Below are 24,034 nucleotides of genomic sequence, written 5' to 3'. Positions count from 1 at the left end.
TGTAATTTTATTTTTTTCAGCTGTCTTTGGTTTTGGTATTAGTGTAATGTTGGCTTCGTAGAATATATTTGGTAGTATTCCTTCTTTTTCAATTTTTTGAAAGAGTTTGTGTAGGACAGGTAGTAATTCACTGCTGAACATTTGGTAGAGTTCATTAGTGAAGCCATCTGGGCTTGGACTTTTGTTTTTGGGAGTGCTTTGATTACTACCTCAATTTCGCTGCTTGTAATTGGTCTGTTTAGTTGTTCTATTTCTTCTTTGTCCAGCCTTGGATGATTGTATTATTCCAGGAATTTGTCCATCTCTTCTAGGTTGTGGAATTTTTTGCATATTTGTTCATAGTAATCTCTGATTATTCTTTTGATTTCTACTGAGTCTGTTGTGATTCTCCTCTTTCATTTATTATCCTATTTATATGTGTTTTCTCCCGTTTTTCCTTTGTGAGCCTGGCTAGAGGTTTGTCTATTTTGTTTATTTTTTAAAAGAACCAATTTTTGGTTTCATTGATCTTTTGGATTGTTTTTTGAATTTCCATTTTGTTTATTTCTGCTTTGATTTTTTTTATTTCCTTTCTTTTACTGGCTTTAGGGTTTTTTGTTGTTCTTTTTCTAGCTTTTTGATTGGTGAGATTAGGTTGTTTCTTTGAGTTCTTTCTTGTTTCTTGATGTGAACCTGTATTGCTATATATGTGTCTTTTATTGCCGCTTTTGCTGCATTCCATACATTCTAGAAAGTAGTGTCCTCCTTGTTCAACTCAAAATATTTTTTAATTTCTTCTTTGATCTCCTCATTAGTCCAGCGGTCTTCCCGTAGTGTGGATTTCAATCTCCATGAAGTGGGAAGGTTCCTTGTTTTCATGATTAATTTCTAGTTTGATGCCTTTGTGATCGGAGAAGATAGTTGGAATGATTTTGATCTTCATGTATCTGTTGATATTTGTCTTATGACCCAGTATGTGATTGATTCTGGAGAATGATCCATGCACACTTGAGAAAAATGTGCACTCAGAATTTTTTTGGGTGCAGTGTCCTATAGATGTCTGTTAAGTCCATGAGTTCTATGTCTCTATTTAGGGCTCTAGTGTCTTTCTTTATTTTTTGTCTCATTGATCTGTCCATTGGTGAGAGTGGGGTGTTGCAGTCTCCCTATATATATATATATATTTATATATATATATATACACATATATATATATATATACACACACACACACATATATATGTATGTATGTATTTTCTTTAACGTCTGTTTTCAGAGTTGACAATAATTGTCTAATATATTTTGGTGCCCCTTCATTTGGTGAGTATATGTTGATGAGTGTTATTTATATCTTCCTGATGTATTGTCCCCTTGATCGTAATGTAGTGTCCCTCTATGTCTCTTTTAACCTTTTTTATTTGAAGTCTATTTCATCTGATATAAGTATGACTGATCCTGTCTTCTTTTTTTTCCAACCTTGTACTTTCAGTCTATATTTATCTTTTGTGGTTAAATGTGTTTCCTGGATACAGCAGAAGGTAGGATTTTTTTTTTTGTAATGTATGCTTTTCTGTGTCTTTTTATTGATGAGTTTAATCCATTTACATTTAGAGTTAATATTGATATGTTGGCATCTGTATTTGCCTTTTGTTTGTCATTTTAGTGTCGGTTTTGTCATTAGGACTTCTTGTAGAATTTTTTTGGAGAGAGGATTTAGTTGTAATGAATTTCTGGAGTTTCTGTTTGTCTGAGGAGGTCAATATATTTTATTCACAGGGGAAGAGACCTTTTCAGGGTAAAATATTCTTCATTGGCATTTGCTGTCTTGAAGTTTGCTGAATATGGTACTCCATTCTCTTTTTGCCCATAATGTTTCTTCAGAGAACTTTCTCCCTTCTTGTATGTCTGTATTTGTCTCCTTTTTCATGCTTGGAATGTTTTCTTCAATTATCTCCTTGAATCATTTCTCAGTTCCTTTGTCTCTCTCCTCACCTTCTGGAATGCCTACAACTCTTACATTTCCTCTCTTCATGGAGTTTGATAATTGTCTAAGAGTTTCCTCATACTGCTTCATTTGCACTTCTCTCTCCTTTCCTCTTTTGGCTCTTTTTATTTCTGTATCTTCGATAGTACCGATCCATTCTTCCATTTCATTGATTCTGTTTTTATTGCTGCTTTTGCTGCATATCATACATTCTGGAAAGTGGAGTCCTCCTTGTTGTTCAACTCAACGTATTTTTTAGTTTCTTCTTTGATCTCCTCATTAGTCCAGTGGTCTTTCAGTAGTGTGGATTTCAATCTCCATGAAGCTGGAAGGTTCCTTGTTTTCTTTTCATGATTTATTTCTAGGTTGATGCTTTTATGATCAGAGAGGATAGTTGGCATAATTTTTTCTTCATGTATCTGTTGATGTTTGTCTTGTGGCCCAGTATGTGATCAATTCTGGAGAATGATCCATGCACACTTGAGAAAAGTGTGTACTTGGATTTTTTTGGGTGCAGTGTCCTATAGATTATTGTTTGGTCCATGAGTTCTATGTCTTTATTTAGGCCTGTAGTGTCTTTGTTTAATTTTTGTCTCGCTGATCTGTCCCTTGGTGAGAGTGGGGTGTTGAAGTCTCCCACTATATATGTATTTTCTTTAATATCTGTTTTCAGAGCTGATAATAATTGTCTAATATATTTTGGTGCCCCTTCATTTGGTAAGTACATGTTGATGAGTGTTATATCTTCCTGATGCATTGTCCCCTTGTTCATAAAGAAATGTCCATTTATGTCTCTTTTTACCTATTTTAATTTGAAGTCTTTTTCATCTGATATAAGTATGGCTGTTCCTGCCTTCTTTTTTTGGTCCATTTTCTTGCAATCTGTGTTTATCTTTTGTGGTTATATGTGTTTCCTGGAGACAGCAGAAGGTTGGATTTTGTTTTTTTAATCCAGCCTGCTGCTCTGTGTTTTTTTATTGATGAGTTTAATCAATTTATATTTAGAGTTCCTTTTTCTTCTGCGTTTCTTTTCTTTCCTTTCTTTTTTTTTTTTTATATATTAAAAACTAAATTATTTATTTATTTATTTTTTTTTATAAATTTTATTGTTATATTCCCCATACAATTGCAGCCCCCCATTCTGACCCCAATCCCTCCCCTCCCGCCCCCGCCCCCCTAAAAGTGTCTCTGGTTCATAGTTTTTTGTTGATTTTGATTTTCACTTTCTTATAGTTATTCATTTTCCTGGTCCCTTATTTAAGTTTTCTAGATTCCTGCTATGAGTGAGACCATCCGGTATTTTTCTTTTTCTTTTTGGCTTATTTCGCTGAGCATGATCCCTTCCAGCGCCATCCATGTTGCAGCAAATTGCATGTGTTTATCTTTTTTGAATGCTGAGTAATATTCCATGGTATATATGTACCACATCTTCTTGATCCAGTCATCTATTTTTGGGCATTTGGGTTGTTTCCAAAGCTTAGCTATTGTAAACAGTGCTGCTATAAACATAGGGGTGCAGGTGTTCTTTGGAATTGATGTTTCTGTGTCCTTTGGGTAAATACCTAGGAGTGGAATTGCTGGGTCATATGGAAGCTCTATGTTTAGTAGGTCCAGAAATCTCCACACAGCTTTCCACAGTGGTTGGACCAGTTTGCACTCCCACCAACAGTGCAGAAGAGTTCCTTTTTCTCCACACCCTCGCCAACATTTGTTGTTGCTAGTTTTTTTAATATGTGCCATTCTCACTGGTGTAAGATGGTATCTCATGGTAGTTTTGATTTGCATTTCCCTGATGACAAGTGATGTTGAACATTTTTTCATATGCCTGTTGGCCATTTGCATATCCTCTTCAGAGAAGTTTCTTTTAAGCTCTTCTGCCCATTTTTTGACTGGATTATTTTCTTTGTTGTTGTTGAGACTCATCAGCTCTTTGCAGATTTTTGTGATCAGTCCTTTATCATTAGTGTTGGGTGCAAAAATGTTCTCCCAGTTGGTGGGGTTTCTCTTTGTTTTTGTTATTGTCTCTTTTGCTGTGCAAAAGCTCTTTAATTTGATGTAGTCCCAGCTGCTTATCTTTGCCTTCACTATCACTGCTTTGGGTGATGTGTCTGTAAAGATGTCTTTGATGTGCAAATCACGTAGTGTTTCGCCTATATTTCCTTCTATATATTTTATGGTTTCAGGTCTTATGTCTAGTTCTTTAATCCATTTTGAGTTGATTTTTGTGTATGGTGTGAGGTGGTGGTCAAGCTTCATTCTTTTGCATGTAGCGACCCAGTTTTCCCAGCACCATTTATTGAACAAACTTTCTTTGCTCCAATGCATAGTCTTTGCTCCTTTGTCAAAGATTAGTTGACCATAAACCTGTGGGTTTATTTCTGGATTTTCTATTCAATTCCATTGGTCTGTATGTCTGTTCTTGTTCCAATACCATGCGGTTTTGATGATTATGGCTTTGTAGTATAGTTTGAATTCTGGGAGTCTGATGCCTCCATTCCCTTCTTTTTTTTTCAGGAGAGCTTTGGCTATTCGGGGTTTTTTGTGATTCCATATGAATTTCATCAATAATTGTTCTATTTCTTTGAAGAATGACATTGAAATTTTGATTGGAATAGCATTGAATCTGTATATTGCTTTTGGAAGGATGGCCATTTTAATAATGTTTATTCTTCCAATCCATGAGCAGGGGATGTCTCTCCATTTCTTTGTGTCTTCTTCTATTTCTTTTAACAGTGTTTTATAGTTTTCTTTGTATAGGTCCTTTACCTCTTTTGTTAGATTTATTCCCAAATATTTGATTTTTTTTGTTTCAATAACAAAAGGGATGGTCTTTTTGATTTCTTCTTCTTCATATTTATTGTTTGTGTATAGGAAAGCTACTGACTTTTGCGTGTTGATTTTGTATCCTGCCACTTTACTGAACTGATTGATGAGTTGAATTAGCTTTTCTGTGGAGTTTTTGGGGTTCTCTATGTATAATATCATATCGTCTGCAAATAGTGATAGTTTGACTTCTTCTTTTCCTATTTGGATTCCTTGGATGTCTTTCTCTTGTCTTATTGCCCTGGCTAGGACTTCCAGTATTATATTGAAAAGCAGTGGTGAGAGTGGACATCCTTGTCTTGTTCCAGATCTTAATGGAATTGCTTTCAGCTTTTCACCATTGAGAATGATACTGGCTGTTGGCTTGTCATAGATGGCCTTTATGATGTTGAGGTATGTTCCTTGTATCCCAAGAATTTCAAGGGCTTTTATCATGAATGGGTGTTGCACTTTGTCGAAAGCTTTCTCAGCATCTATTGATATTATCATATGGTTTTTATATTTCTTTTTGTTGATGTGTTGGATAACGTTGATTGATTTTCGGATGTTAAACCATCCTTGTGCCCCTGGAATGAATCCAACTTGGTCGTGGTGAATTATCTTATGGATACATTGTTGGATTCTGATAGCTAAAATTTTATTGAGGATTTTTGCATCAGTGTTCATTAGGGAGATTGGCCTGTAGTTTTCCTTTTTTGTGTTGTCCTTGTTCGGTTTTGGTATTAGTGTAATGTTGGCTTCATAGAACGTGTTTGGTATTGTCCCTTCCTTCTCAATTTTTTGGAAGAGTTTGTGAAGGATAGGCACTAATTCGTCTCTGAATGTTTGGTAGAATTCATTTGTAAATCCATCAGGTCCTGGGCTTTTGTTTTTGGGGAGGTTTTTGATTACCATTTCAATTTCGCTAATTGTAATTGGTCTGTTTAGGTGTTCTATTTCTTCTTTATCTAGCTTTGGGTGATGGTAGAGTTGTAGGAATTTGTCCATCTCCTCTAGATTGTTAAACTTGTTTCCATATAACTGTTCATAGTAGTTACTGATTATTCTTTTGATTTCTGCTGTGTCCGTTGTGATTTCTCCTCTTTCATTGATGATCCTGTTTATTTGTGCTTTCTCCCTTTTTTCCTTTGTGAGCCTGGCTAGGGGTTTGTCTATTTTATTGATTTTTTCAAAGAACCAGCTCTTGGTTTCATTGATCTTTTGGATTGTTTTTTTAGTTTCAATTTCATTTATTTCTGCTTTGGTTTTTATTATTTCTTTTCTTCTACTGGTTTTGGGGTTTTTTTGTTGTTCTTTTTCTAGATCTTTGAGCTTCGAGATTAGGTTGTTTCTTTGCGTTCTTTCTTGTTTCTTGATGTGAGCTTCTATTGCTATATATTTTCCTCTTATTACTGCTTTTGCTGCATCCCATACATTTAGGATATTGGTGTCCTCCTTGTCGTTCAATTCAAAAAATTTTTTAATTTCTTCTTTGATCTCCTCATTAGTCCAATGGTCTTCCAGTAGTGTGGTTTTTAATCTCCATGAGGTAGGAAAGTTCCTTGCCTTCTTTTTATGGTTTATTTCTAGTTTGATGCCTTCATGGTCAGAAAAGATGGTTGATATGATTTCAATCTTGGTGTATCTGTTGATGTTTGTCTTGTGCCCCAGTATGTGATCGATCCTGGAGAATGATCCGTGTGCGCTTGAGAAAAATGTGTACTCCATTTTTTTGGGGTTTAGTGTTCTATAGATGTCTGTTAAGCCCAATTGCTCTAGGTCTTTATTTAGAGCTTTGGTTTCTTTACTTATTTTTTGTCTTGTTGATCTATCCATTGTTGATAGTGGTGTGTTGAAGTCTCCCACTACGTATGTGTTTTCTCTGATGTCTGTTTTCAGAGAGGACAACAGTTGTCTGATATATTTTGGTGCTCCTTCGTTTGGTGAGTATATGTTAATGAGTGTTATTTCTTCTTGAAGTATTGTCCCCTTGATCATAATGTAGTGACCATTGGGGTCTCTTTTTATCTTTTTGAGTTTGAAATCTGTTTTATCTGATATAAGTATAGCTGTTCCTGCTTTCTTTTTTGGTCCATTTGCTTGTAGGATTGTTTTCCATCCTTTAACTTTGAGCCTATTTTTATCTTTTGTAGCTAAATGTGTTTCCTGGAGACAGCAAAAGGTTGGGTTTTGTTTCTTAATCCAGGCTGCAACTCTGTGTCTTTTTATTGAAGAGTTTAGTCCATTTACATTTAGAGTTAATATTGATATGTTAACATCTGTATTTGCCATTGTGTTTGTCTTTCCTTTGATTTTATTTATTCTTTTAATAACTTTTTTTTTTTTGGCCTTCTTTCATTGTTATTCGTCCCTCTGAGGTTCTGGCTTTAGGACTCCTTGTAGTATTTTTTGGAGTGGGGGTTTAGTTGCAATGAAATTCCGGAGTTTCTGTTTGTCTGGGAAGGTCCATATTCTTTCTTCAAAGAGGAAGGAGAGCTTTGCGGGATAGAGTATTCTTGGTTGGCATCTGTTTTCTTGGAGTCTGTTGACTATGTCCCTCCACTCTCTCCTTGCCCGTAGTGTTTCTTCGGAGAAGTCTGATGTCAGCCTGATTGGTTTTCCTTTGAATGTTATCTGTTTCTTCCCTCTTGCCAGCTTCATTATTTTTTCCTTGTCCTGGATTCTTGGGAGCTTTACTATTATGTGTCTTGCTGTATTTTTCCTTTCGTCGTGGAAGTTTGGTGTTCTTCTTGCTTCTTGTATATCAATTTTCAGCTCCTTCTTCACATTTGGGAAGTTCTCTTCAATTATCTCTTTGAATATTTTCTCTGTTCCTACATCTCTCTCCTCTCCTTCTGGTATTCCTATAACTCTTATATTTCCTTTCCTCATGGAGTCAGATAGTTCCCGAAGTCTTTCTTCGTTCTTTTTCCTTCGTACTTCTCTTTCCTTTTCTGTTTTGGTTCTTTTTATTTCTGTGTCTTCAAGATTACTTATTCGTTCTTCCATTTCATCTATTCTGCTTTCATTGCTTTTCCCAGAATTCTTTAGTTCTTCCATTAATTCTTTGATCTCCTGCATTTCTTTTACTTCCCTCTTTAGGGACTCAATTTCTTTCTTCTGACCATTGTTTTCCCTCTCTAGGGACTCAATTGCATTCTTCTGATCGTTGATTATTTTTCCCTTATCATTGTTTTCCTTTATGACTTCTGTCAGTTTTTTAATCACGGCAATTTTAAATTCTCTTTCTGGAAGGCTCAGAAATTCTTCCAAGTTATTGTCGTTGCAATCTGGGGGCTGGCTTTCTTTTTGTGGTGTGCTTTTTCTCTGGAGAGTTGCTAGGTTGCGTGTGGTTCTTCTCCTCCCTACTGTCTGTGTTCTAATTTGCCGTATGCGTTGGGACACTGTGTTGTTGGGACTTGCCGGCATCTTGGGTGGGCTTCTCTGTTCCCCTCTGGTTCTTCCAGGAGTCATCTGTCAGTTTCAAGCAGCCTTTACTGGAGAAAGGTCCCTGTTTTAAAATGCCGATGTGGGGACACACTCCCCTGTGCGCCTGGTCTGCCCCGGCGGTGGGTTCCTGCTCCCCTCTGGGCTTGGACTGCAGGCCAGAGGGGGTCTGGCGTGGGCGAACTTCCCCCGCTCACCTCTGGCTCCTGAGGAAGCCTTCTGCAGGTAGTCTTTACTGAAGAAATGTCCCTGTTCTAAAATGGTGATGTGGGACACACTCCCTGCGCTTCTGGTCTCAGGCACACTCTTCTGTGCGCCTGGTCTGCCCCGGCTGTGGGTGCTCGCTCTCCCTGTGGGCTCAGACTACTTGTTCAGAAGGGGCCCGGTGTGGGCTAACTCCCCAGCTGGCCACTAGCTCCTTCAGTAGCCTGTGCTGGGGTCAAGTCGCTAGGTGGCACCAGAGATCTCTCCTAGAGCCCTTGGGGAGCTGATTTTCCACCCCGTGGGACAGGGAGCAGAGCGGGGATGGTAGGGTACACCTCAACGGCTTTGGGGTGCTGTGTCTGCCTTGTGCCCCACCGTCGTGGGGAACCCACGCCCCTAATTTCGTGCCCCGGGTCTCAGTTCCAAAGCCCTTAGTTCCAGGACGCGGGCTGTAGCCCAGATCAGTGGCGCGGGAATGGCGCCTTTTGAATCCCGCTCCCCTGCCTGGGCGCCTTGTTCCTGCTCACTCAGGGAGGGCCTCTGCCCGGGTCTCAGTTCCAAAGCCCTCAGTTCCAGGACGCGGGCTGTAGCCCAGATCAGTGGCGCGGGAATGGTGCCTTTTGAATCCCGCTCCCCTGCCTGGGCGCCTTGTTCCTGCTCACTCAGGGAGGGCCTCCGCCCGGGTCTCAGTTCCAAAGCCCTCAGTTCCAGGACGCGGGCTGTAGCCCAAATCAGTGGCGCGGGAATGGCGCCTTTTGAATCCCGCTCCCCTGCCTGGGCGCCTTGTTCCTGCTCACTCAGGGAGGGCCTCCGCCCGGGTCTCAGTTCCAAAGCCCTCAGTTCCAGGACGCGGGCTGTAGCCCAGATCAGTGGCGCGGGAATGGCGCCTTTTGAATCCCGCTCCCCTGCCTGGGCGCCTTGTTCCTGCTCACTCAGGGAGGGCCTCCGCCGTCTCCCCGCAAGCCTAGGTCGCAGGCTCGGGGACCTGGGCAGCTGCGATCGGTCCGGATCCGCGCCACTTTCCGCGCAAGCTTACCGGGCGGCCGGGGCTGTGTGCTGGTGCTGGTCTCCTCCTGGTGGGCGGGGCTCTCTTTAATCTCTTTTCTTTCCTTTCTTAAGGTCTCAATTTCATTCTTCAGTTCAGTGATTATTTGTCTCAAATAATTTTTTTTCTTTTTCATTTTCTTTCTGCTTTTTAATCATGATGATCATTAATTCTCTATCTGATAGGCCGAGAATTTCTTCCATGTCATTGTTGAGCTATGGTGACTGTATTTCATTTTGTGGTGTGTCCTCCTCCTGCGGGTTTGCTTGGTTATTTTTATTTTATCTTCTCCCTGTTGTTTGCTTTCTAATTAGTTCTATGCATTTGGATTTTGTGCCACTGGTGTTGCAGGCATCTATTTGGAGTTTCTTGTTTAGGGGTATTGGAAACTGTTGACCTTATGAGACCAGCACTAGTAGACCAAAACTCCACCAGGGTATTGATGCTTTTTTGCTGGGCACTGTCCCTTACAGTTCCCGCCCTCTCTATTCCCTTCCAACTGAAAATCAGCTAGTTGGTAATTTTGTTCTTTTCATGAGGTGGTGCCAGAGACCCATACTTGCTGACCGGTGCTTTTTCCCATTGATTCTCTGAGAAACGGAAGGGGGGCCCAGAGGGGAGCACATCAACACAGGAGCTGTAATTCAAGCTGGATCCTGTGTCTGCCCCATGTTCACCTGGTGCCATGCCCATGCTGTATGGATCCTGCACCCTGAATTCTGCACTCTAGGTATTAGTTCCAGGCCTATCAGATCCAAAACACTGGCTGTTACCCCGTGCAGTGGCTGCAGCTATGGTGCTTCCCACACCCTGGATCCTTTGCCTGGCTCTCATTTCCAGAATGGGGTCTTGCTCCATGTCTTATTTCCCTTCTTACTCCTGTTTGCCTGGCCCACCCTCTCTCAAAGCCTGATTGTGTCTTTGGGATCCCTGTTTTCCAACTATCAGGATGTTGGTGATTTTGTTCTGGTCGCAGGGTGGCACCAGAGACCTTTCCTAGTGTCCTTATAGAACTGTTTTTTTCTCATGTGGGTCTGGGGAACAGAGTGGGCGTGGCATGGAGTGCCTCAATGATGTGGAGGTGTTGTGTCTGCCCTGTGTCCTGCCATCATGGGGATCCCATGCCCCAAATTTTGTGCCCCGGGTGCAGTTCCAAAGCCCTCAGATACAGGCCATGGGCAGTAGTTCAGTTCAGTGTCTGCAGAAATGGTGCCTTTTGCACCCAGCTCCCATTTCTGGGCACCTGGTTTCTGATTAATCAGTGAGGGACATTCATCTCAGTGATGGTGCGTGTCTCCCCACAAACGTATGTTGTGGTCACAGGGACTTGGGCAGCTGAAATATGAGTATGATTATTGAGCTCATACATGCTGCTTTTCCACACAAGCTTACCTGCTGGCCTTGGACTCTTGTAGGTTACCGTGAAGTCCTTGTTTTCCTCTAATGGCACCCAGAGACATTCGCTCACCTCTGTGGAGAATCCTCCACTGTTCTCCACAGTTCTGGTTTGCAGGGTGCGGTGCCTGAAATAATTCTTTTCTACTCAGTGTCCCACTTGATCTGTAGTTTGTTCTTGTTTTTCTCTTAAGGATCTAATACTTAAATATGTTAGAAATGACTGCCTAAGAACAGGGCATGTGGCTTGGTGGGATATTCAGACCAGAAGATACCTCAGTATCCTACCTTGACCTTCTGGTTTCCAAATCAGCATATTGAGGACCCTGCAATGGTCTTGAATTTCCTAGGGTGTCTGATGAAGCCAACAGAAGCTCTCCAACCCAGGGACCGATGGATGTCTGTAGTTGAAGGCAGCAGACTGGTGGGGTACAGAGAAAGTGGCGAGACTGAGAAACTAGAGCTGTGAGATCTGATATATAAAAAAATCAAGAAGAATAATATTACTTAGTAGAAAAACTAGAACCTAGAGCCTCATCTACAGAAGTCACATGAGTTATCATAGAAAGGAACCTGGGAAAAACCAGGTAGAGGCCCAGAGAGTTTTGCATTTATCTGTCCCTGAGATGGTGCCATCAGAGGCTTCAGGACAATATTAGATGTTGGCACAGATGGAGACCAGATCTCCTGACAGCCCATACTTTCTCATAATAATCATAGCATCCCTGATCTATCCTTGTAGAAATCTTATGAACCAATTCTTAGCCAAGTCTTGTAAATTTTTTTATGATTTTTATATTTATGCATACAAGAACTGGGATACAGGTCAGAGATGTTGGGGGTGAAATGATTCACCAGAGACAGAGTGGGGAACAGAACAGGCAGACTGACTTAAATACACTGTTGAGGGGAGAAGTGGGTGACACAGGAAAGATCTGCTGTGTCATATGGGTTGCTCCCTGGTCGGCAGGGGGATTGAACTTATGCTGCAGAGGCTGTGGATTGCTTCATAGTGCCATGCTTAACTCCTTGCACCAGGGAAGCCCATAAGTATTGTACATTTTATCATACAACATAGAGAAAATAAAGTTCAGAATTATTCTTGCTAAAATCACAATGTATATTAGTTTTTTTTTCAATTGGTGCATTCTACATTCTTTAAAAATGGGAATTTGATTGTGCTCAAAGATAAATCCTAATGTTTAATAAACCATATTTTACCTATTTCTTTTTCCATTTTAAGAAAAAGTTACTTACCTGATGCACTCTACATTTTCTACAAAAAGGAGACCTGTTTTCAAAGTCAAAGAAGTAGTGAGACTGATGAGAAAATATAAACAAATGAAGCATCCAGGTGATAGACTTCTGAAAAACATGATTTCGATATATCATATGTACTCTCCATATTGCATATGGTTCAAAGAGTTTTTTTAAATTACTTGCAAGATAAAATAATGTTAGAAAATGGCTTTATTTTTCTCTATTAAAAAATGTTTTCTTACTCATAAAAATTCTTTTAATTTCTCTTCTGAGCAATGTGAAAATATTTACCAAGCAATTGAAAGGTACAAAATGATGTACTAGGTTCAAGAAATGACATGAAATAAGAGATAAACAGAGTACTTCAGGTCTTATCTTCAGTGTCGAATTTTTAAAAAGTGACTTTATGAAATCCCAAAAACTTGAGTACACATTCTTTTCAATTGCACATGGAACATTCTTGAAGATAACCACCTGTTGGATCACAAAACAAGTGTCAATAAATTCATGAAGACTGAAATTATGTCAAGTATCTTCTCTGGTTTCAAACTAACAATCAATAGCATAAAGAAAGTGGTAAAAATCATCTAAGATATGGGGATTGAACAATATACTTTTGAATGACTACTGGGTTAATGAGGAAATAAAAAAAGAAATTAAATATATACCTACAGGCAAAGAAAGATGAAGATGAAAGATACCAGAACTTATGAGACACAGCAATAGCAGCACTAATAGGGAAACATATAGTAACACAGACTAAATCAAGAAATAAGAAATATCTCAAATAATCTTATACTAAGTAGCTAGAAAAATAAGAAAAACAACAACATAATGAAGAGCCAATAGAAGGAAGGAAATAAAAAATATAGTGTAAAATAAATGAATTAGAAATAAAAAACACCTTTTTTTTAAACAAGGAAATAATTTAATAGTTAATTTTTCAACCACAAATTGAATTAAATGTTTTAGAGATAGTGTATGCGTTAAGTCACTCAGTCTTACAGATATAGATGAATTTTTATTTTTTTGTTTTTATTTATATATATTTTACATCATTGTTCATTTTTAAAGAAATGTTTGCTTCCCCACCTCAGGTGTAGGCCTCATAGAATTTCCTTCACCAATGCACTTGTGCATCATAACCACAGTCCTCACTTCCTCCCTCTGATTTCTCTTCCTCCTCCTCCCCTGCAGGATGTTTCTGGTTTATAATTGTCTGTTTTTGTTTTGTTGTGTTTTGTGTTGCTATTATTTTTTCCCCTGATGTCTTATTTGGTTCCCCTATATTCCTCCTAAAGATAAAACCATCTGATATTTTTTTTTCTTTTTCCTTCTAACTTATTTCACTGAGCATAATTCCTTCTAGCTCCATCCATGTTGCTACGAATGGCATGAGTTTATCTTTTTTGATTGCTGAATTGTTTGCCATTGCATATATATATCACATCTTCTTGATCTAGTCCTATTTTTGGGCATTTGAGTTGTTTCCAGGTTTTACCTATTATAAATAGTGCTGCAATAAATATAGGGATATAGGTGTTCTTTTAAATCAATGTTTTTGTGTCCTTTGGGTAGATCCCTAAGAGTACAATTGCTAGGTCATATGGTCACTCCATTTTTAGTAGACTGAGGAAACTCCATACAGTGTTCCATAGTGGTTGGACCAGTTTGCACTCTCACCAGGAGTGTAGGAAAGTTCCTTTTTTTTACTACATCCTTGCCAACATTTGTTGCTGCTAGCTTTTTGATATGCGCCATTCTCACTGGTGTAAAGTGGTGTCTCATTGTGGTTTTGATTTGCATTTCCCTGATTATAAGGGATCTTGAACATTTTTCATATGCCTGTTGGCCATTTGCGTTTCCTCTTGGAGAAGTGACTTTTAAGATCTTTTGCCCATTTCTTGATTGGATTGTTTACTTTGTTTTTGTTGAGTCATGTGAGTTCTTTGTATATCTTTGTGATCTGCTCCTTTTCAATTGTTTGGAGTGCCAAGATTTTTTCCCAATCAGCAGGGTGTCTCTGAAAAACAAACAAACAAACAAATAAACAAAATTTTAAATAATGAAAAAAAAAAGAGAAATAAAAAGGTAGCCCAAAAGAACAATGCAACCAAAAGCTGATCTCAAAAAAAGTAAATAAAATAGACAAAGCCTATAGGTAGACTCAGAAAGAAAAAAAAAAAAAGGGAGAAACCTCTAATAAATGCAATCAGAAATGAAAGAGAAGACAAATATAAAGGAGAGAGAAATAGAGAAACTATCTGACAATAATTGCAAAATAACAATATTAAAATGTTAAATGAGATTCCAAAAGGCCACTCAAAGGCAGACAGTGAGACACAAGATGTCAGGAAAGAGATCCAGGAACACAGAGTTTTTCACTAAAGATATTAAACATACAAAAAGATAACAAATAGGATTAGGAATGAAATTCAGGCAAAGTTAGTGCTTTAAATAGAATCAAAACATCAGAAAAAAGAATTTCAGCTGTAGAAGACTTGAACAAATTACACATATAGAAGAACAGAAAGCTTTAAGATCAAGGAAAAGTGAAGAAACTCTATGAGTAATATCAGACTCAATCAGAAGAATGATTGGACTCCCTGAAGGGTATGAAAAAAGATATAAGAGTACAAACCCTATTGAAAAAAATGATAAATGAGAACTTCCCAAGCCTAAGGAACAAATTAAATATGGAGGTGCAGAAGCAGAGAGAGCACATAAATACTTAGATGCAAAAAGATCTACAACCAGACACATCATTGTGAATTTATGAAAAATTGAAGATGAAGAAAAAATTTTGCAGGAAGCAAAGAAAAAAATAACCTACAAGGGCTCCCAAGTTAGGATTTCTTCAGATTTCAGTCCAGACAATCTCCAGACAAGAAGAGAGTGGAAAGAAATTGTCTCTATCCTAAAAAACAAGAACTCTGAGCTAAGAATTCTCTATCCTACAAAATTATCAATTAAGTATGAAGGTGAAAATAAAAGCTTTCTCAGACAAACAGAAACTAATGGAGTTTGACACCACCAAACCTGTTCTTTGATACTAAAAGTAGTTTTTCTACAAGAAATCTGAAGCACAAACTTCTTAGCCAAATGACAAGAGCAATAAAATACCAGTAACAAGAACAAGAATGCTATGAGTTAACAACATCAAATTCTAAGGGGGAAGAAGAGATAGTTAGAACTAGTAGAGGTAAATGTCAGAGGGCAGACATCAGCTCATACAGGATCTAAAACATAAAAATTCAAATAAAACCCCCGTGGTATCCACATTATTAGCCTATGTATTTTATTGGTGAGTTCAAGCTATTCACCTTTAGGGTGATTATTGATATGAATTGCTTATTTTCAGTCATTTTGGTTTTGGGTTTTGATTGTTTTGTTTTTCTCTTGTTTCTTTCCCCCACTGTTTCCCATTTATGACTAACCACAGCCAGTAGCATACTTAATGGTGAAAAGCTGAAAGTATTTCCATTAAAAAAGAGGAAAAAGACAGAGATGTCCACTACCACCACTGTTATTCTACATAGTACTGGAAATCCTAACACAAGTAATTAGGCAAGAAAAATGACTTAAAAGGAACTCAAATTGTAAAGAAGAAGTGAAACTGTCATTAATTGCAAATGACCTCCTTATATATTTGCAGAAGCCAAAAGATTCTATAAAAACAATCACTTAGAAATAATAAATGAATACAGTAAGGTGCAGAATACTATATTAAGAAACCAAAACCAGTGGCTTTTCTATACCAGAAAAAAGGTAATGTATCAGAAAAAAAAGGTAAATAAGGAATACAGTCCAATTTATAATCATGTCATAAAGAATGGAATACTTGGGAATAAACTTAATAAAGGATGTGAAATATCCATATAATGAAAACCATAAAGCTGTATTAAAGAAAATAAGACACAAAGAAATGGGAAGATATCCTGTGTTCATGGTTAGGAAAACCATGGTTAGGAAAATCTGTCTGCTTGTTCTGCTTCCTGCTCTGTCTCTGGTGAATTCTCTCACCCTTCCACACCTCTGACTGTACTCTAGTTCTTGTATAAATAAATAGATCTTTAAAAAAATAAAATAAAATATTTAAAGAACTAGAACAATTACCAAGTTTATGTGGAAACACTAAAGGTCTAGACTAGCCAAAACAATCTTGGGAGAAAAGGAGAAAAATGGATGTATCACACTTCCCAGCTTCAAACAATATTACACCACAACAGTAATCAAAACAGTATGGGACTAGAACAAAAACAGAAACTCAGAACAATGGAATTGTTCCTATAATTAGCCTATAGATAAATCCATATAAATCAGTTTAGCTAATTTTTGATAAAGGAATAATAGCCATACAATGGAGAAAAAAGTTGTTTTAATAAATGACACTTGCAAACATGGATAAACATATGAAAAAAATAATGCAAGAGCTATATTAAACATCACAATGAAAATTCCCTCAAAATAGAGCAAATATTTGGACTGGAAAATTCACTCAAAATAGATCAAATATCAAATATAAGAACTGAAACCAGAAAGTACATGAAAGAAAATATAGGGATCACACAACATGACATCTACTACAAAGATTTATTTGGGAATACAACCCCAACAGAGAGGGAAAAAGAAACAAAAATAAACTGGGACTACATCAAATTTAAAAGCTTATGTTCCTCAAAAGACACCATCACAAAAACAAAAGGCAATATACAGTAAAATTCAGCACATCAACAAAGGGAAATATAAAATTCTTATGATCATATCACTGGATTCAACATTCATGTATGATAAAAGCGCCCAAACAATGGGGATAGAAGGACCATAATATAGTCCATATATGAAAAACCCACAGCTAATATCACATTCAGTGATGAGAAGCTGGAAACTTGCCCTCTAAGGCACATGACAAGGCCATCTATTTTCATCGCAACTATTCAACATAATATTAAAAGTCCTAGCTAGGGCAATTATATGCAAATGAAAGATATAAAAGGAAACCAAATTGGAGAAGAATTAAAATTATCACTATTTACAGATGAAATAATAATATATATAGAAAACCCTGAGGACTCTACTGAAAAAACTAATCAAAACAATAAATCAGTACAGTAATGTGGCAGGTTACAGTCAATCTACAAAAATCAGATGCATTCATATATGCAAATAATGGAAAAAAATAGGAAGAAATCAAGAAAATAATCCCATTTACATAAAAAACCAAATACCTAGAAATACACTTGACAGAGTTGTGCAATGAAAATTATATGAAACTGATGAAAGAAACAGAAGATATGAAGAAATGAAAAGATGTTCTCTGCTCATGGACTGGAACAATTAACCTTGTTAAAATGGCTGCAGTATACCCAAAGCAAATATAGATTCAATGCAATCCCTATGAAAACATCAACAACATTCTTCAGAGAAACACAACAAACTTACTGAAATTTATAGGAAACCACAAAAATTTCAAATAGTCAAAATAATCAAATAGTCAAAATAATGACAGTGATTGAGGGGGGAGTCAGAGAGGCTGTGTCTCCCAGGGGTTCAGACTTTGAAGGAGAGCGTAGGTAGGGAAACATTGGGGTAGAAAGGAAAGAAGCCTTGTGTGAGGGACTCCTACTACAGAGTAGAATAGGAAAAGCCTGGTGGAGCTGACCGTCCCATGTTCCCTTTCCTGACACCATCAAGACTTCAGTCAATGGCGGGTGCCCTTCATGTAACTGAATCCTTACTCCTCTCTTTTTTTCTACCAGTGGCATCCTTATGGACATCACTCCCTCCTGTACCACTGTACACTTGACTCCCAAGAGATTTTCTCCATATCATGACTATTATAAATAGTGCAGCAGGGAACATGGGAGTGCAATTTTTCCTTCAAATTAATGTTTTTGATTTCTTCAGTTAAATACCCAGGAGTGGAATTGCTGGGTCATATGGCAGATCCATTTGTAATCTTTTGAGAAAACGCCACACAGCTTTCTGTAGGGTTATCCCAGTTTATATTCCCCCCAGTAATGTAGGAGAGTTCATTTTTCTCCATATCCTCACCAACTCTTCTTTCTTGTCTCTTTGATATAGGCCATTCTCACAGTGATGGATTAATATCTCACTGTAGTTTTGATTTGCATTTCCCTGACAATGAGGATGAACATTTTTTATTTTCATGTGCCAGGTGGCCATCTGTATATCTTCTTTCTGTATAGAATTGCCTATTTCACTCTTCTGCCTATTTTCTGGTTTGTTTACTTGATATCTCCTCTAGATTTGCAGATTTTTGATTTTTGATCAGTAATGGATTGATTTGGTGTGCAAATTTTGTCCCATTCAGTGGGTTTGTTGTTGTTGTTGTTTTAGTTTTCTTTTGCTGTGCAGAAATCTATTAGATTTAGTCAGAATTATTTATATTTTCTTTTGTTTTCTTGCTGCTGGAGATGAACATACAAAGACATGTCTGAAGCCTATATCAGGAAGTGCTGTGTCTATGTTTTCTTCTATCTATTCTTCGGTTTCAGGTATCACACAAACATTTTTATCCATTTTTTTCCAGATTCTTTTTTAATTTTTTATTCTTTTTTAACTTTATTTTTATATTCCCTATACAATTGCACCCCCCTTATTTTGACCCCAATCCCTCCTTTCCCCGCCCCCCACCTCATAGTTGTTTGTTGAATTGGATTTTTTCTTTCTTTTATTTATTCTTTTTCCTGGTCCCTTATTTAGGTTTTCTAGATTCCTGCTATGAGTGAGACCATCTGGTATTTTTCTTTTTCTTTCTGGCTTATTTTGCTGAGCATGATCCCTTCCAGCTCCATCCATGTTGCTGAAAACTCCATGTGTTTATCTTTTTTAAATGCTGAGTAATATTCCATGGTGTATATGCACCACATCTTCTTGCTCCAGTCATCCATTTTTGGACATTTGGGTTATTTCCAAAACTTAGCTATTGCAAATAGTGCTGCTATAAACATAGGGGTGCAGGTGCTCTTTGGAATTGATGTTTCTGTGTCCTTCGGGTAAATACCTAGGAGTGGAATTGCTGAATCATATGGGAGCTCTATCTTTATAGGTTGAGGAATCACCACACAGATTTCCATAGTGGTTGGACCAGTTTGCACTCCGAACAGCAGTGCAGGAGAGTTCCTTTTTCTCCACATCCTCTCCAACATTTGTTGTTGATAGTTTATTTAATATTTGTCATTCTCACTGGTGTGAGATGGTATCTCATGGTAGTTTTGATTTGCATTTCCCTGATTGCAAGTGATGTTGAACAATTTTTCAAATGCCTGTTGGCCATTTGTATTTCCTCTTCAGAGAAGTTTTTTTTTTTTTTTTTTTAGCTCTTCTGCCCATTTTTTCACTTGATTATTTTCTTCGTTGTTGTTCAGTCTCATCAGCTCTTTGTAGATTTTTGTGATTAGTCCTTTATAATTAGTGTTGGGTGCAAAAATGTTCTCCCAGTTGGTGGGGTTTCTCCTTGTTTTGGTTATTGTCTCTTTTGCTGTGCAGAAGCTCTTTAATTTGATGTAGTCCCAGCTGTTTATCTTTGCCCCTACTATCACAGCTTTGGGTGATGCGTCTGTAAAGATGTCTTTGAGGTACATGTCATGAAGTGTTTCATCTATATTTCCTTCTATATATTTTATGGTTTCAGGTCTTATGTCTAGTTCTTTAATCCATTTTTGAGTTGTTTTTTGTGCATGGTGTGAGGTAGTAGTCAAGTTTCATTTTTTTACATGTAGCGACCCAGTTTTCCCAGCACCATTTATTGAACAAACTTTCTTGCTCCAGAGCATATTCTTTGCTCCTTTGTCAAAGATTAGTTCACCATAAATCTGCGGGTTTATTCTGGGTTTCTATTTGGTTCCATTGGTCCATGTGTTGGTTCTGGTTCCAGTATCATGCAGTTTTGATTATTATGGCTTTGTGTTATAGTTTGAAATCTGGGGGAGTGATGCCTCCATTCCCTTCTCCCCCTTTTTTTTTTTTTCAGGAGGGTTTTGGCTATTTGGGTTTTTTTGTGGCTCCATATGAATTTCATCAATATTTTTTCTATTTCTTTGAAGAATGACATTGAAATTTTAATTGGAATAGCATCGACTCTGTAGATTGCTTTCGGTAGGATGGCCATTTTGATAATGTTAATTCTTCTGATCCATGAGCAGTGGATGTCTTTCCATTTCTTTGTGTCTACTTCTATTTCTTTTAACAGTGTTTTATAGTTATCTTTGTATAGGTCCTTACTTCTTTTGTTCAGTTTATTCCCAAGTATTTGATTTTTTTGGTTTCAATAATAGAACAAATGGTTTTCTTGATTTCTTCTTCTTCAGATTTATTGTTTGTGTAGAGGAAGGCTACTGATTTTTGTGCATTGATTTTGTATACCGCCCCTTTACTAAACTGATTGATTAGTTTAATTAGTTTTTCTGTGGAGATTTTGGGGTTCTCTATGTATGTTATCATATTGTCCGCAAATAGTGATAGTTTGACATTTCCCTTGCTTATTTGGATTCCTTGTATGTCTTTCTCTTGTCTTATTGCTCTGGCTAGGACTTCCAGTATTATGTTGAAAAGCAGTGGTGAGAGTGGACATCCTTGTCTTGTTCCAGATCTTAATGGGAATGCTTTCAGCTTTTCACCATTGAGAATGATATTGGCTGTGGGCTTGTCATAGATGGCCTTTATGATGTTGAGGTATGTTACTTCTATCCCGAGATTTTCAAGGGCCTTTATCATAAATGGGTGTTGTATTTTGTCGAATGCTTTCTCAGCATCTTTGGATATTATCATATGGTTTTTATATTTCTTTTTATTGATGTGTTGGATTACATTGATAGATTTTCGGATATTGAACCATCCTTGTGTCCCTGGAATAAGTCCTACTTGGTAGTGGTGAATTATCTTATGGATGCATTGTTGGATTCTGTTGGCAAGGATTTTGTTAAGGATTTCTGAATCAGTGTTCATTAGGGAGATTGGCCTGTAATTTTCTTTTTTTGTGCCATCTTTGTTGGGTTTTGGCATTAGTGTAATGTTGACTTCATAGAACATATTTGGTAGTATTCCTTCTTTCTCAATTTTTTGAAAGAGTTTGTGTAGGATAGGCACTACTTTACTGCTGAATATTTGGTAGAATTCATTTGTGAAGCCGTCTGGGCCTGGGCTTTTGTTTTTGGGGAGTGCTTTGTTTACTGCCTCAATTTCACTGCTTGTAATTGGTCTGTTTAGTTGTTCTATTTCTTCTTTGTCCAGCTTTGGATGATTATATTGTTCTAGGAATTTGTCCATCTCTTCTAGGTTGTTAAATTTGTTTGAGTTTAAGTGTTCATAGTAATCACTGATTATTCTTTTGATTTCTACTGAGTCTGTTGTGATTTCTCCTCTTTCATTTATAATCCTATTTATATGTGTTTTCTCCTGTTTTTCCTTTGTGAGCCTGGGTAGAAGTTTGTCTATTTTGTTTATCTTTTCAAAGAACTAACTTTTGGTTTCATTGATCTTTTGGATTGTTTTTTGATTTCTAGTTCATTTAATTCTGCTTTGATTTTTATTATTTTCTTTCTTCTACTGGTTTTAGCGTTTTTTTGTTGTTCTTTTTCTAGTTCTTTGAGATGTGAGATTAGGTTGTTTCTTTGAGTTTTTGTTTGTTGATGTGAGCCTGTATTGCTATATATTTTCTTATTATTACTGCTTTTGCTACATCCCATACATTCTGGAAAGTGGTGTCCTCCTTGTCATTTAACTCAAAGGATTTTTTAATTTCTTCTTTGATCTCCTCATTAGTCCAGTGGTCTTTCAGTAGTGTGGATTTCAATCTCCATGAAGTGGGAAGGTTCCTTGTTTTCTATTCATGATTTATTTCTAGCTTGATACCTTTATGATCAGAGAAGATAGTTGGAATGATTTTGATCTTCATGTATCTGTTGATGTTTGTCTTGTGGCCCAGTATGTGATCGATTCGGGAGAATGATCCATGCACACTTGAGAAAAATGTGTACTCAGATTTTTTTGGGTGCAGTGTCCTATAGATGTCTGTTAAGACCATGAGTTCTATGTCTTTATTTAGGGCTCTAGTGTCTTTGTTTATTTTTTGTCTCATTGATCTGTCCATTGGTGAGAATGGGGTGTTGAAGTCTCCCACTATATATGTATTTCCTTTAATATCCGTTTGCAGAGCTGATAGTAATTGTCTAATATATTTTGGTGCCCCTTCATTTGGTGAGTATATGTTTATGAGTGTTATATCTTCCTGATGTATTGTCCCCTTGATTGTAATATAGTGTCCATCTATGTCTCTTTTTACTTTTTTAAATTTGAAGTCTATTTCATCTGATTTAAGTATGGCTGTACATGCCTTCTTTTTTGGCCCATTTGCTTGTAGGATTGTTTTCCAACCTTTTATTTTCAGTCTGTGTTTATCTTTTGTGGTTAAATGTGTTTCCTGGAGAGAGCAGAAGGTTGGATTTTGTTCTGTAATCCAGACCGCTACTCTGTGTCTTTTTACTGATGAGTTTAATCCATTCACGTTTAGAGTTAATATTGATATGTTGGCATCTGTGTTTGCCATTTTGTTCGTCTTTTTTGTGATTTTATTCCTTGCTTATTCTGTTCTTGTTCATGCCTCTGTTGGTTTTTGCTTTAGGACTTCTTGTAGAATTTTTTGGATTGGGGTTTAGTTGTAATGAATTTCTGGAGTTTATTTTTGTCTGAGAAGGTCCATATTTTTTCTTCATAGAGGAAAGAGAGCTTGCAGGGTAAAGTATTCTTGGTTGGCATTTGCTGTCTTGAAGTTTGCTGAATATGTTACTCCATTCTCTTCTTGCCCGTAATATTTCTTTGGACAAGTCAGAAGTTAACCTGATTGGTTTTACCTTCCTTAAAAGTTTTCTGTTTCTTTCCCCTTGCCAGTTTCATTATTTTTCCTTGTCTTGGACTCTTGCAAGTTTTACTATTAGGTGTCTTGCTGTAGTTTTCTTTTCATTATGGTAATTTGGAGTTCTTCTCCCTTCCTGTATGTCTATATTCATCTCCTTTATCATGCTTGGGAAGTTTTCTTCAATTATCTCCTTGAATAATTTCTCTGTTCCTTTGTCTCTCTCCTCACCTTCTGGAATGCCTATGGCTCTTATATTTCCTCTCTTCATGGAGTCTGATATTTGTCTAAGAGTCTCCTCATACTGTTTCATTTGCACTTTTCTCTCCTTTTCTCTTTTTTGGCACTTTTTATTTCTGTATCTTCTATACTTTCATTTCACCGATCCTGTTTTCATTACTTTTCCCAGAGGTCTTTATCTCTTCTAGTAATCTTTTTATCTCCTGCGTTTCTTTTCTTTCCTTTCTTAAGGTCTCAATTTCATTCTTCAATTCAGTGATTATTTGTCTCAACTCATTTTTTTTCTTTTTGTTTTCTTTCTGCTTTTTAATCATGATGATGTTATTTTGATAACATTGATTCTTCTAATACATGAGTAGAGAATGTCTTTCCATTTCTTTGTGTCTTCTTTTAATACTATCTTACAGTTTTCTCTGTATAGGTCCTTCAACTACTTTGCTTGTTATACTCTTAGGTAATTTTTTTTTTTTTTGGTGTAATTGTGAATAGATTTTTTTTTAAATTTCTTCTTTCTTACAGTTTACTTATAGGAGGGCAGCTGATTTTTGTATGGATTTTATACCCTGCCTCTTTGCTGAACTGATTTATAGTTTCAGCTATATTTACAGTGGAATCTATAGAGTTCTCTATGTACATCATGTCATTGGCAAGTAATGATAGCTTTACTTTTTCTTCTCCAGTTGGGAATCATTTTATATTTTTATATTTTTGTATTGTTCTAGCTAGGACTGCCAGTACTATTTTGAATAGTAGTGGTGAGTATGGACATCTTTGTCTTGTACAAAATCTTAGTGGGGAAGTT

This window comes from Talpa europaea (assembly GCF_964194135.1).
Source record: "Talpa europaea genome assembly, chromosome: 11".
NCBI lineage: Eukaryota > Metazoa > Chordata > Mammalia > Eulipotyphla > Talpidae > Talpa > Talpa europaea.
Note: the sequence above shows the minus strand (reverse complement) of the source record.